The sequence below is a fragment of the Aythya fuligula genome, chromosome 2 (genome assembly GCF_009819795.1).
Source record: "Aythya fuligula isolate bAytFul2 chromosome 2, bAytFul2.pri, whole genome shotgun sequence".
NCBI lineage: Eukaryota > Metazoa > Chordata > Aves > Anseriformes > Anatidae > Aythya > Aythya fuligula.
Window position 1 is genome coordinate 8,994,786 of NC_045560.1, and position 14,465 is coordinate 9,009,250.

Here is a 14,465-nt window from a genome sequence, read left to right on the forward strand (position 1 = left end):
ATACATGAATAGCATTGCAAAATGCAAGTAATGCTAGCTGTCTGCCTTGTACTGCTACTGCAGTTTAGGAAAAAGTGCCGAGTCATATTTCAGAATATCAAATGTTAATGCATCTCCCAGTTCGTGTGATATGACAGCCAGACAGGGGATGCTAAGAGAAACCTGAAGGCATGAGATAAATTCAAACTTAACTTGCTGGCTCTTGCAGTGTGAGGTTGGCTTGCCCAAAGTACACAAACCAACAGACTGGATCAAGGCTTTCTGTTTGGGCAGAGATCAGAAACAAAGCTTGCCCTCTAAAGTCCACCTCATAGCCAGATCCAGCCATGGTAACCACTGTATTCACTGGGCCATGGCAGCAGGAGAGGTATGTGCATGATTGTCTTAGTTTTTCTTGTTTCCTTACATTTGCAGACTATTTTTGAGCATAGTTTACATGTTTTCTTTCTTTTTTCCTGGCATATTTACACCCCAGCTTTTTAAAACGCTTTGTTCATGCCAGTCAGTTTAGCAATGTGCTTGTTAAAACAGTTCCTAATATATTGTATATGACTGAAAATGACTTAATTGTTCTATTTCTTTCTGACCCCAATAAAAAATGTCCCTGATACTGTTTGAGTTGCTCTCTGTTCACAAGCGCCTACATATATGTCACCGGGTGACTTTGAAACACTCCTTAGATACATCAATTCAATTGCTCTTATTTATTTATTTAGATTTGTAATAATGACAGTAAATGGCCATCTGAATCAATCTGGGCACTTTGCAGTCATTAATACTGCAGCATCGATATCACATAACACAATTATAGTGCAATAAATTTCCCATATGCCTCGTCAGTTGCCCAACCAAAATAAGAGCTCCCTATATCTATCATATTGCTCATTTATATCCTTTCCCTCTAAAACACCTTGATAGCGGAAAAAAGGGCTCTGAAATGTTCCTGAAAGCTTAACAAAACACCATCCTTTCCAAGAGAAGAAGCAGATGTGAGAGCTCAGTAAATTGTGTGGGGATGCTCCATCGGCTAATACATCCTCACCAACTGAGAAGGGCCCAATCCCTGCAGAGTCAACCACTGAAGTTACTTGTGTCAATACCAGAAGTTCTCAGAAGTGCATCTTTCATGAATCTCATCTGGAGACAAATTGTATGACAGCTCAGCAAGTCTTCTGGACACTGGTCTCAACCCTCACGAGGCTTTCTAAGCAGAAACCAAAGCCGGAATTTATGCAGAAACCCAGGCAAACCAGAGCGAGTCACCAATGGCAGTTGTGAAGTAAGTGTGAAACCAGGACGAGAAACAGGCTGCCACACTCTGGACCATCTTCATCCTTTATATTGCTTTAAGATTAACAAAATGACCATTTCAGCATATTAATCTCCATGCATGGAAGGTCTGGATTATTGTAGAAAGATTCATATCTAAATATTACAGTCCTCTGTTGGCTGATGATGGAGCGCTGCTTTAGTGCTGCTTCTTTCTGGGCACGCAGTAACAGCATTGATCATTTTTACCTCAAACTGCTTTCTGAAGCATCTTTTCTGGGGGAACAGAGGGAGGGAGGATACATGGGCACACGAGGTCCTTTGCTCCTGTGCCAGTGTGGCCTGGGCTGGGACAGCAAAAAAGCTGAAGCTGAACCAATGAATTTGAAAAAGCAGTAGCTTCAAACCTCAGTAATCCCAGGGTTCAAGAAACTGGAATCCTTTTTCCAATTTCCCATAGGATCCCCTTAGAAAACCCATTAGGACAGCTGACTTGACCCTGGTAGGCCTTGATTCAAAGTCCTCTGGATTCAGCTGGAGTCTTTCTGTTGTTTTCAGTGGATTTTGAATTGCTTTGATGTTAAGTCCGTTACATTTGTGTTGCTCAGAGCAAACTGCTCTTGGTGCTGTTAACAATTCCTCAGATTCATACATAAAAGCAGAGAGGTAACACAATGGTTTTACAGCATCAAAGTAGCATGCCCTGCTCAGCTCCCTGGTGAGATTTCTTTGGGTAACTCCACAAGACACTCTACAGTGTAACAAACTATTAACTATTCATGCTAGACAGTTATGTCTCCTTAGCAATTGTGGCAGTACTGCCCAAATCTTCTGTAACGTGACAACTAATCTATTGGTCAAATTTGTTTGTAGAATTAATCAATTTTAATCAGTAATTGCCTTTGGGCAATAGTTCAATTATGCCCTCATCTTTTGGCTCTCGCTATCAAAAAGACATCTGAATAAGTTTTGAAGAGTAATAAGGCTCACTACCTTCATGTTCAAAATCAGGCGGTGGTGATGCAGATGCATATTTTATCCATATAACTGTGGTGTCTTACACATGGCTTCTCTCCGAGCATGGAGTGACAGCACACTGATGAGGGCAAGGTACCCTCACCTATAGGCAAAATAACATTAGTGACCAAGAACATCAGCCTTAGAGGAGTATGATCTCTCTCCAATGCTGAAGCTATTAGAATGTAGAATTTCTTATAGTTTGAAGAAAAGATAACATTTTTTCTGTTTATTTCAACTCTTCTCTGTATGTTTTTCTAGGAGGAAAAATTAAGCGTGGAGTTTTCTTCGTAAGAAAAAAGACCCACACTCTTACAATATTCATAATAAAAATAAAATAAATAAACAAAAAGACCCGCTTCACTCTATTACTTCACTCAGCCTTACGTTCAGAAAGCAAAATAAATCATAATTTATGCATGGCAGCTTGAAAATCAAAATAGTTACAAAGTAGTGTAAGGGCAGCCTGACAAAATAAGGCACAGACTGTAGGCTAGAAAATAACCCAGCACGTAAACAACGTAAGTGACACAGGCAATTGGGCACTGAGAGCTTAGTGATTTTTGAGACAGGGTAAAACATTTCACTGATATAACCTAAGGGAATTTTGAAATCACTCCAAAATGCACTACCTGAAGACAGGCAATTTTTGGAATGCGTTCATATTATGTCATTATATCTAAATCTGCTGAGCAAAGACCAGGATAATATTTCTCTTTCCTTTATACTGTTAAAATGAATTCAATTTGGGGCAAAATTAGTCAGCCTTAATCAGTATTTTTTAGCTATTATTATCCAGTTAAATCCAGGGGCAAGTCAAATAGGCTGTAGACACTGGTGCAGCTTGGTATTTCTATTTTTATTCATTTCTGTCTATTGTGGCAGAGCTTAGAAGCCAGAAGAGAACAAGTACCATTTTGCCTGGCTCTATCCAAACAAATCCAAGAAGGTCTCTTCTTCAAAGAACCTACCTTTTTATTTGTAATATGTATACTTCACCTTATTCGTGTGAAGACCCATTGAAGTAATAGAGCAATTTACAGAATGAGGCATATTAATTTTTGCAAAGTGATGCAGCAAAATGAAACTTCATAAAAGTCCTTATCTGCTGTTAATAGGATGCAGAGTGAAAAATACTTCGTTTGCTTTGGCTGAGGGTCTAATATATACATTTCCAAGCTCTCTGGCCAACCACATCTCTAGAAATTGCTGAGACAAATCTCTGCAGAGTGTTTCAGAAAGGACTGTATGCTTATATAATTAGAGTAGCTAAGCTGAGTAGACAGTTTTAAATGATGTGGGAGCTTTAGTAAGTTTGGACAGAAAGTTCTATTAATTATCTGGTGCCAAGAGGAAACTCTCTCTTTAAACACCTTGTTGTGTAAATACCCATTCCAATGGTCAGCCAAGAGTAGTCACTAGTCCTAGCTGGAGCCAAGGGGGAAAAGTTTTTAAAGACACGTGGTGATTTAGTAGCACAGATGCTGTTTTTAAGAAGTGAATTGTGCATCTGTGGGCTCACAAACAAGGTCCAATTACAGCAGTTTCACAAGTCATGGTGAGTATCCAAGGGTGCACTCTTGGTTGTGGTGCTTGCCTTCAATGAGTTTGTGGGACAGCCTAAGCAAGCTCATGGTGCTTGGTAGGTGTAGTTGGGAGAGCATGTGTGGTTATTTATGTGAGGTAAGCTTCAGCATGGTTACTAATTTAGCCTCATCACCTGAGTACTTCTTCAAATCCTGTAGATCCACAGGTGTCTTAACAGTTTTGAAAATGTCACTTACGTATGAAAGTGTTATTCAAGTTGTTTATTAAACCAGGAATCAGACCGTGGATGACAAGTCTACAGAGGAAAGAAAAAAAAGAACCCGCAGCTTGCTTTCTTCTGTTTCCAAACACCAGAGAATGGATACCTTTAAATTATAATGGCATTTTCAAATCTGATATCATGAAGTTCAATATGTGAAATTATATTTTTACTAGAATTAAGGATTATTTCAAGTTATGCTTATAAGACATTATCAGCCTCCAAAAGCCCTTTACTAAGACCTTGACCTTCTATATGACAGTCATTTAGAAAACAAGATTTTTTTGTTCTTGCACTGCACACTTTTTATTTCCTGTTGAATGCATTTATTATGCATTAACATAATTACTCTAATTTATTACCTTAGTAAATGTCAGACCCATAAAATGTCAGAGTATTACACTGCACTCGTTCTGTTCAACAAAGAGCCTTGAACAAATGATCAAACTAAGCATCAAGTTTCTACACCATGCAGGTATTTTTGAGAGAGTATTGTGCAATACAGTATGCACTTGTAATTAAATTCTGTCTTTGTTTATACCTATGTACTTCTGCTGGGATTCGTGCAGTCTGAGACCTGCAAAGCAAGGTTCAGCTGGCTAGGATACTGGAATGCCCTCTGTTGCTACTTCTAACTATAGCTCTTTGAATAAATGAACCGGTTTTCACACCTTGAATTTAAGAAGTTTTTTTTTCCATGCAACTTCCAGTTGAGGATTATACATTCATATATTTTTCATAAGAATGCATTGCAAACACTATTCCTGATCTGCTTTGGCAGAGTTCATGGGAATGACTCTTTAGAACTCATGTTCAGTTCATACGCTGTCAATAATTCGAAGAGTAATATCCTAACCTGGCATATTCACATAATATATAATTTCAAAGGTTTGCCTCTGATTACGTTAGTGTAATTCATTGACAGGCTCTAGGAAGACAAAGTTCTTCTTGACAAATTATCTATGCTGTGTATTTCTGTAATATATCACAATGGCTTTGGAGAGGTTCTCTTAAAAAACGTGTAATGTGAAAGAGCTGTGTTAAGGTATATTAGATGTGTCATGTTATGTTTACTCTTGATTTTCTATAAAATATGTACAAAAGTGTTAGGGATTGAGATCAAGGGAGATGAATGAAAAACTGTCAGGGAACCTGTTTCTCTACAGACTGGAGAGAAAACGTAGTGTTTTCTTCATGCTCTGTGAGGGAAGTGCTCTGTAGGACAGATGTCTACTGAAACTTATGGAAACTTCTCTATACAAGTACCTGTTTGATTAGGACTCTGTTAGACCAAATTTTCTGTATGTGAACAGCCCACAGAATACCCCCATGAATGTTACTGGAGACTAACATTGTTTACGAAAGATCATCAACTCAAAAGTCTTATTTCTAAACAGTAAAAGCATAACCTTTTTTTTTTTTTAATCAAAATCTACATTTTTTCTTCATGATATAAAAATCCAGAATTTCTAACTGCTCAGTTTAAAATAAACATTTAAAGTAGGACATATGGATCTGAAGAGAATATATATATATATATATAAATTAACAACTTCATATCCAACCCTTCCCCTCATGATTTTTTATCTCCTGAGCCACTGGATTTTAGGCTAGTTGATTGGCTCCACCTATATTGCCAGAGGGGTCTGCATTTTGCAGAAGCTACACTTCTGAGGTCTTGTGCACATGCTCAGGCCAGCATTATAAGGTGGTCAGTGGAATAAACATTTATTAATGTTTAATATATGAGGACAAATCCATCTTCTCAGTGTTATTGCTTCCTAGAGGCAATATCTGAGATCTTCTCTACTTCATTCCCTCCCCAAAATACAAAAACCTCTCAAATAAAACACAACATGGATCAGTTTAACCAAATCTACCTCCCTAGGAAGTCATCAAAAATCATCTGGTGTTGTTACATCACCCTTGGCTTAAATAGGCAATCAGGACTTCATGGTAGCTGTAATTAGTTACTAGGTAATTGCTAGCTCTTCTGGCTTCCTTCTATCAGCTGTGTCTACCAGGAGGTGTCTGCTTGGTCTCTCATCATGGACTTTTTCTTACGAGGAGGTTGCTGCTATCCTCAATTGAGGCAACTTAGCAATATGTTGACAGCAGAGAAGCTGAGAAACTTAATTAATTATTATTATTTTTTGGCTAGAAAATATTAGGGATGTCTTCTAAACTGGCTTTTGGGGCACTCATCTTTTTCTCTCTCTCCCCTGGATCTCCTGAGTTGTTCCTACTAAGAGAGGAGAGTCCAACTTCTCCCTGGTACTTGAGGTGCTGCTACTAGTGCTCCTTTTGATGCCAGTCTGCCCTCCACCATTGCTTCTGGAGCAACAGAGGCTTGTAGATACCAGCCTTTGTGTCAGGTTACTCTGTGGATCATTTGTCTGAGAACTCTATTACAGTCTTTCTCACTGAGAAATGCACAGAATGTGAACCTCAAGATATTTAAAAAAATATATAGTAAAATATGACACACACAGTATTTCATTTCATGACAGAAAATTTTACTTATTACCTCTCTGCTGAAGAATGAAAGGGTCATTTTTGTCTGCTATATGAGAATCCTTCTCTCATTTGAAAACCATCGTTTGCCAGGCTGTGATGGACTTCAGCTGGGACTGGGTTTGGTACTATGGCATAGGCTTAATTTTTGGATTGGGACCCTGAACTACTTTTAGTCAGAGGTTAAACACAGAGCTGTTCAACCTTTAACATGCCTTTGGCATAATTTGTGCCACACAAAGATGGCTTGGCTTGGAAGAGGCTCCCTTCCCTCTGTGAGCAGAGAACAAGACACAGGTGACAGTGTCCTGTGGGATCTTTTCCTAGCTTACTCAAATAATTAAGTAAAAATAATCAAACTGCTAAGTGTAAACTTTTGTGGTGGTCTGTCTCATAACCAAGTTATGTGGTGAACACAAGGTCAGATGCTAATCCTTGCAGTGTCTAGTAAGTGCTGGCTTGTAGGATTTTGTTAAAATTAGGCTTGTAGGTAAGTTGAGCTCTCAGCCTGTTGGCATCAGCTAGAGTTTTAGCTTCATCTTCACTACCTCAGTTTGAGGCCAACCTTGGAACAAGAGACTATTACTGAGATTGTATTGGGGGTAAGCTGTTCTCATGCTTTATCTTCTGTAGAAGCCTCACAGTGTGCTGAGGCTGCATGGAGGAGGCTGGAAGGTACACCTGTTACCTGAGCAATTTGTGAGCTTCGTGTTACAAAGTGATGTGCCCTGGACTTTCAGCATGTGTTTGAGGGGAAGGAGAGTCTCACACAAATCAGTAAGCATACTTTACGACAAATGCTCACTGTGCTTTTGGAATCTATGCTTTGCTACTTCCTCTGTCTGAGTGCTTCAAGAACCTTCAAGTTTTGGGTGAATGCTAAAATTAATTAAAGATAGTTTAAGATCTTGATGATATACTTCTAGAATGAGGTACATTGGAATTGATCTTTGCATGAGCTTTCCACTAGAATGGTGTCATCAGATTTGAGACTTTTTTTTTTTTTTAATGTGGTTAGGCATCACAAAAGTAGCAGGCTGAGACCAGTAAACTCATTTCATTTTTAATGTATGGCACATTTGAACTTGGCATTTATACTGAAAGACCAGGGTTCAAACTGGCTGGCTTCACATTAGTGCTGTCTCCCACCTTTAACCCACTGCAGCAGAAGCACATACAATGATTTTGGCCAGTGTCCTCACAAGAGTTTGTGTTACTTTGCTTACTTATTAATATATAAATATAAATGCTTAAATGAGCCAGCGAATATTGAACTGGGAAGCAGATTTGAGTTTGACAACTAGAAGTAATGCATCTATGTTGGGGGACGGAGACGGGAATGTAAAGAGGGTGGAAAAAAAAAAAAAAAGAAACACACCAAAACCTTAACATTTTCACATGCCAGAGAAACTGGCTTTCATGTACTTTAAATAAAAGAAAGGTAAGACATGTTTGGGAATAAAGCCGTAGCCATCAAATTCACTCTTCAAGTATACTCTGTTACAGCAGCATGATTCCTTTTATGATTGTATCCATCATGCTGTCAAAAAAAGAAATCTTATCTTCACTCATTACTAAATATACAAAGAGCTGGGATTTCCACTTGGCAAATGCTCCTGTTTACCTGAAGGCTCGATTTTTGCCTGCACTTTGATAAAGTTCATTTGCAGAAATAGACTAAACTTTTTAATCCTTAAACTACTTGAGTTTGTAAACCAAGTTTTGCTCTGAAGTAAGCAGAAGCTTCATGAAGTAACTATTTTCTTTAGGAAAATTAAAGATTTTAGTATGGAAGGAAGCCAAAGGACCCATCTGGATCCATCCTTTCTGAGTTATAGCTCCTGTTTACAACTGCTCTGTAAAAAGAAGTCTAGGTGAGGGTGTCTCCAGCATTTCTTCTCATTTTTTTCTGTCTTCTGAGTGTGTGATGTAGATGAACTTATTGATGAGTGCCCTTGATTGCTTCTATCCCATTATTTTAAAACTAAATGAATATTATTATTACTATTATTACACTGACAACCACAAACCATCAATGAAATTATAGCCTATGTTTAAATGTGAAATGACAAACAACTCTCTACCTAGTTATTTAAACATATAAAACAGGAAAAGGCTGTCAACACAACTCAAGTGCAGAAGTGATCTGTGCAATGGTAGAGGTGATATTCCCTTTACTTTGGGACTTTACTGTCCCCTTTAGTGGTCACTGCTGTGACTGTGTCCCAGGCTGGCAAGATTTTGTAGCTTGTATATATCTCTGTGGCCTCTACTGTAGATCATTTTGTTCTTCTTGAATCCTATATCCTTTGACTTCAGGGCTTGGAGCTATGTGGATTTTATTTCTTATTTTTCATTTGTCCAATTTCCTGCAGAACTCAAGTCTTTAAACTTCAGTCTGGAGCCACCAACAGAAGTCTGGTCCTGCTTTGTCTAATGTGGCATTGCACTGATGGCTGCTGCCACTGAAGGTAGTGGTAAAATTCACCCTGGGCTGAAACGGAAGACTTAGACCAACAGGAATATTTTTCAAAACTTAGTAACTTCTATTTAATACTTCTTTCTTGTCCTTAGTATTAGTTTCTATTACATAGCATATAAATATTTTATAACATTTGGTTTTGTTAATCTCATGTTATTAATTCAAAAAGTGAAACCCAGGTCTGGAGCACTCTCTAATGAACATCTTCCAAAGCAGCCGTGGTCTGGATAATTTAACTATCTGATTCACTGATTCTTTAAGATCACTGACATACCTATATGAACAACTCTCATCCGCATGCTAAGCTGTTTGAATTTTGCCCTCCTATCCTGACCTGACTTATATGGACTGCATTGCATCCTACATCTACAGGCAAATTCTTTATTGTGGCATGCCCTCCAACCAATACTTAATAGGTTGTGCTTTTGCACAGTGATATATCCTAAAGTCAAGATTTCTGATTTGCTTACACGTGACTTCTCTGTAGTTACGTCAATTATCTTTAATTAAACAATAGCTTTCTAGGTGTTCCCTTACTGTGCTTCTGATTAAAGTTTCCATTAACTTTGCAGTTTATGAATCAAAATCTGCAATCTGATATATATTTTTAATGCTACCATTAACAGAAAATATTTCTCTGTAATAAAACTAGATATTGAAAAGTTCAGAAGATTTTGCTGCATGACACACACAGAGTTGAAACTGACAATTTCATTCACGTGTTCCCAGCTGCTTGGTAAATTGAGATCAAGCACCTTCATCTTAATGAACTGCGGGACTTTGGGTGAATGCTGAAAAAAAAAAAAAAAACAACACAAAACAAAACAACACACCAAGATTCAAAGCGTAAGAACAGCTATGTACAGTATTCTGTGTGTCTCTTTTATGTTCAGTTGCAAATATTTGGTTGATTTTCAGGGACCGGGATTTCATATAGGCATTGTTGAAGAAAGTTATGTCCTTCCCACCCATGCTAACTTCCACTGTAAGTGGAATATGTTATATGTGGCAGAAATCTGTTAGGGTGATGATATTCTTTTAAGAGTCCTGATGTGAAGGTGCTTAACCCAGGCAAGGATTTGAGGGTACCTTTGTAGCACTCACACAGAAAATTGCATCACTCTGTTTGAGAGCCAGGGTGGTTTTTGGCAGATGAAATGGTGCAATCAGACAGTGCTCATATTCAAAGGAGCCCCATAATTTCCAGGTATTTCCTGGAATAGTGCACTTCTGTCCTTTCCCCACCCCATGACCCAGAGTGTGTATTGCTCACTCCCGGGCCCTGCTCCTACCTGCCCCGATGAAAGTTTAAATGAGGAAATAGCCATTATGTGGTTGAGTTTAGGGTTGTTTTTTTTTTTTTTTTTTTTTTCTAAAAGGGATGATACTAAGAGTGGTACAATTTCTTCCCCAGATTCAGTCACTTTGCTTTTCTGCTGGCTCCCCAAGCAGATGTCAGCCCAATTACCTCAGTGATGTGAGTCCTCAGTGGCAGAACACAACCTGAATTTTTTCCACCATAAAACATGGCAAAAGTTCCTTTTGCACCAGGTTGAAAGCAAGAGCCACTAGATTTTTTATGAAAAACAGACAGAAAATCACACTCAATAGTAGTTTCCATTTGCACCAAGGATATAGAAGACTGCAGGACAGCCTTGCTTTCCATTTTGGAGAGCAGAGACATGGCTTTCCCATGTTTCCAGTGTATGTCCTAATCCTTTAGCTGCTTTGGAAGTAAATTTTCTCAGTCTTTCTTGTGAGAACTTGATCATTTGTATAAGTAATTCAACACCATAGTAACAATATCCCACTTTTTTTTTTTTTAATAAATAATCCTTTAAATAATCATTATGTCCTAGCCATTAGTCTGTTAAGATTATTCCTCTTTCTTTCTCATGCACATAAACATTTTATTTTGACTAGAACTTCTGCTCTAGACTTGAATTTTCACCAAATGAAGCTTTTTTTTATGTTGTTTGTTTGTTTGTTTGTTTGTTTCCCTCAAAAGTACTGGTTTAAACTATCTGGCAATTTCCAGTGGAAAAATATTTTGATCAAAACCACCTCTGACTACAAGTAGGTTTATGCAGTTGGGAAAAAGGAATAAGGCCATGCCATGCAATCTGATTAACCAATGTAATCCATATTCTCAAATTAGAAAACAAGCAAAACAAGTATATAATGTGAGTTATGAATGTGCATATATATGGTATATTAATATTATTATTATTATTAGCTATTTTGGTTGCTTGTTTCTCCACACGTTTTTTGTATGTTTCTGTATTTATATCCTTGGGAATGGAAACCAGGTAGTTAAACTATGCTTGTTACCACTCTGACTGCATCGTGCAGATGATGTGTCCTCTTTCTGCTTATTCTTTGGGTGAAATGTTTCTCTTTGAAATTAATTGTTTTGTTTTGTTTTGTTTGCCGTTCTTTTTAATGGGACCAAATATTTCATCCGTATTCTTTAGTCTTGCAGGATCCTGAGGGTAAACCAAATCTTGGTACATCTATTCCCATTGAGTAACATACTCCTTGAGCAATCCCATTGGCTTCTGTCAGACTATCCAATGGGAGCAAAAGTACGTGAGTCTGGCCCCAAGGTGCTTACACACCTCCTCACTCAGTGGTACCTTGGTTTCGGTCAGTGCCTTTGGGTGCTGCTGCATTGCAGCCTTTAATAATTTGTTGGTTTGTTTCAATTCTCGGAGTGAAATTTTTTTATGAATAATCTATTAGGTACATGTAGAAACCCAATCTTTGAAAGCGAGAAGATATTCAAGAAAATGTTTCTGTATGGCTACTTCACAGAAGAAGAAAGGATGAGCTCATCCCAGCAACTGCTTGCTTAGTTCTTGGCAATTCACGCTTCTGCGTCAATGGTTCAGAGTCTGTCTGAACGTGCACTGGACTCAACCATTCTGTATTTTCACCCAGTAATTATATTCTGTGAGAGAGAGAGATGCAGGTACCCTATCACTTGCTTTGTGATGGTGCTGGTCTCATCAGAGAGGGCTTCCCTCTTTCTGCTGTGTTCAATCAAATTGTTCATGATTCTGGACTGACACTAGGAATAAGCTTTGTTCAGAAGAATATGTTTTAACAAGAAGAGTAACAGAAGGCCAGTCTTCAACATGTCAAGTCAAATATATACATTTTCCAAACTTATAGGTCTTGAAGATACTGTCAAGGCTAAGAAGTCAGATTACAAGGGATTCATCTCACCTAAATTTATCCACTTGACACTTAGCAATCTAATCTAAATGTATTGTCTAGGATCCTGCTATTGTCAGGGAAAAGAGATAAAGTGCAATGAATAGCCTTCTGGAAGTGTTTGTCTCTCTGCACTGACTATAGGTGGAGCCCAGATAACTGGTTTAGAGTAAATGTCTGACTTCTCATGAGCTATAGTTAGAGATAAGTCAATTCCACCCTCAATTTCCAAAGCCTTAATTTCTTCCCTCAGTGAGTCAGGTAAAAAAGAAATAATCCATGTCTACATGCAAGAAGTGCCTACACTTAAGGAAAATAACAAATTGTGGTAAATCATGGCCTACACTGAGGGTGTCTCTGTGGGATGAAACAGGAGCCAGTCACTGGGTTCACTAGGGGGAGCTAGGAAGAAACCTGTTCGTCTCACTGAGATAATGGAGTTCATGCTGCAGAATTATTCAAGAGAAGGTAATTGTGGTGGAAAATCCTCAGAGGTCTCTTTCCTGCCAGCTCATGGACATAGTGCTGGATTTGTCATACCTAATTTTCCACCTGGCTTATAACTTCTTGTCCTTTTGATCTTAAGCGCTATTTTTTATCATCTCTCCTGGATAAGGGAAAATGAAGTACAAGATAAGCATGTACTTGTCTTCATAGGAATAACAACAACGACAATAATAAATCTAGCTAGCTGTAAGACAGTTCTGTATCGAAAAGACTTTGGACATATGATCAGTAATGTACCTTTAAGGTTATAAGAAGCATTACGCATGCGTGTGTACATATGTGATACACATACCCCATATCACGTTTTTCTAAGTGTACTTCAATAAAAAAGTCTGACCTGTGTTACTTCTTCCTAAATCAGCCTACTTACACTTTCAATCAGCAATTTTCTTTATTTTCAGTATTTTCCATTTCAGTGGGGTGAGATAAGACAAAAAGCTTGCTACTGAGATTATTGCTTTCAAAGCATGTGTTCTGGATTGCTGGACTCAGATGAGCATGAACTTTTTGCACAAGCAGTCCCAGCTCTGCTGGATCTAACTGGTTTCTGTGAAAGTGCATATCTGCCTGCAAAATTGATATCCCAAAACATTCTATTTTTATGCTGTGTGTTGCTGTGTTGAGATCTAAAATGTTCAGAATCCTTTTTATTGGACAAACAGAAGCACTGAAATCATGAGGTTCTGGCAGGCTCCAAGCTCTGCCAACTTAACACTTATTTGTGCTTGGCAGACAAAACAGTTTTTAATGTTTTGGTTTTGCTTAGCTAGTCTCCACACAATGTGGGTAATTCTTAGTTACTTTAATCAGAAAGTAGGAAGCATGCAAGTACCACTATGAGACTTCAAATTTAATTGAATAAACCATTCTCTGACAGATTTTAATAGTAAAAAATGCAAATTTGATTTGGGGCGCACATTGTGTGATTCACGGCAGCTTGCTAATCAGCTGAATTACCTGTTTTGTTATGTCTCTTGCTGTACACCTGAATGAGTCTGATTTATTTCCAGTGCTAGCAAAGGGACTGAAACTTGCTCTCTGTAATTCAAAGTAAAATCCCAAATATTTCCATTGTCTCGAAGGAAGTTATGTTCTGTTGACCTTGGACCTTCAATCCCCTTCCTGTAAAATACAGGCTCAGCAAGGCAGGGTTAGTATTTGCTTCGTGCGATGAGAAGGGAGGGGGTAAGGAAGGAAAGGAAAACCTGGATCTTCTCCAGCAGTAAAAGAGCTCCAGGTAGATCATTGCCAGGTTCTTTTCTGCAGATAAGCATAAATAGGTGTTACACCCAGTGAATGCTACTGTGACCTGCAAATGCCACAGTGTGACAGAGCCCCATAAAAGAGGCACAAATGAGAGGGAAAACAGAGAGGAAGATTGTGATCTGCAAAGGAACAGTTCCTCACTTTTCTTCATAACACTGGTACCAGTTTGGATTAATTCCACCAGCATTACTATAAGATTGCAGCAGGACTGCTGAGACAGGACTCTGTTGTAAAGGCAAAGTAACATGTCCTTTTAGAAGCTGTTCTTGCAAAATACTTTTTATTTTATTTTATTTTTCTGGTGACGTAGTCCTCTGCCTCCTGAATATTATTTCTTGTATGTGTGTGTGCATCTGGCAGAGAGGGATAGTTGCATAAAATGCAAAC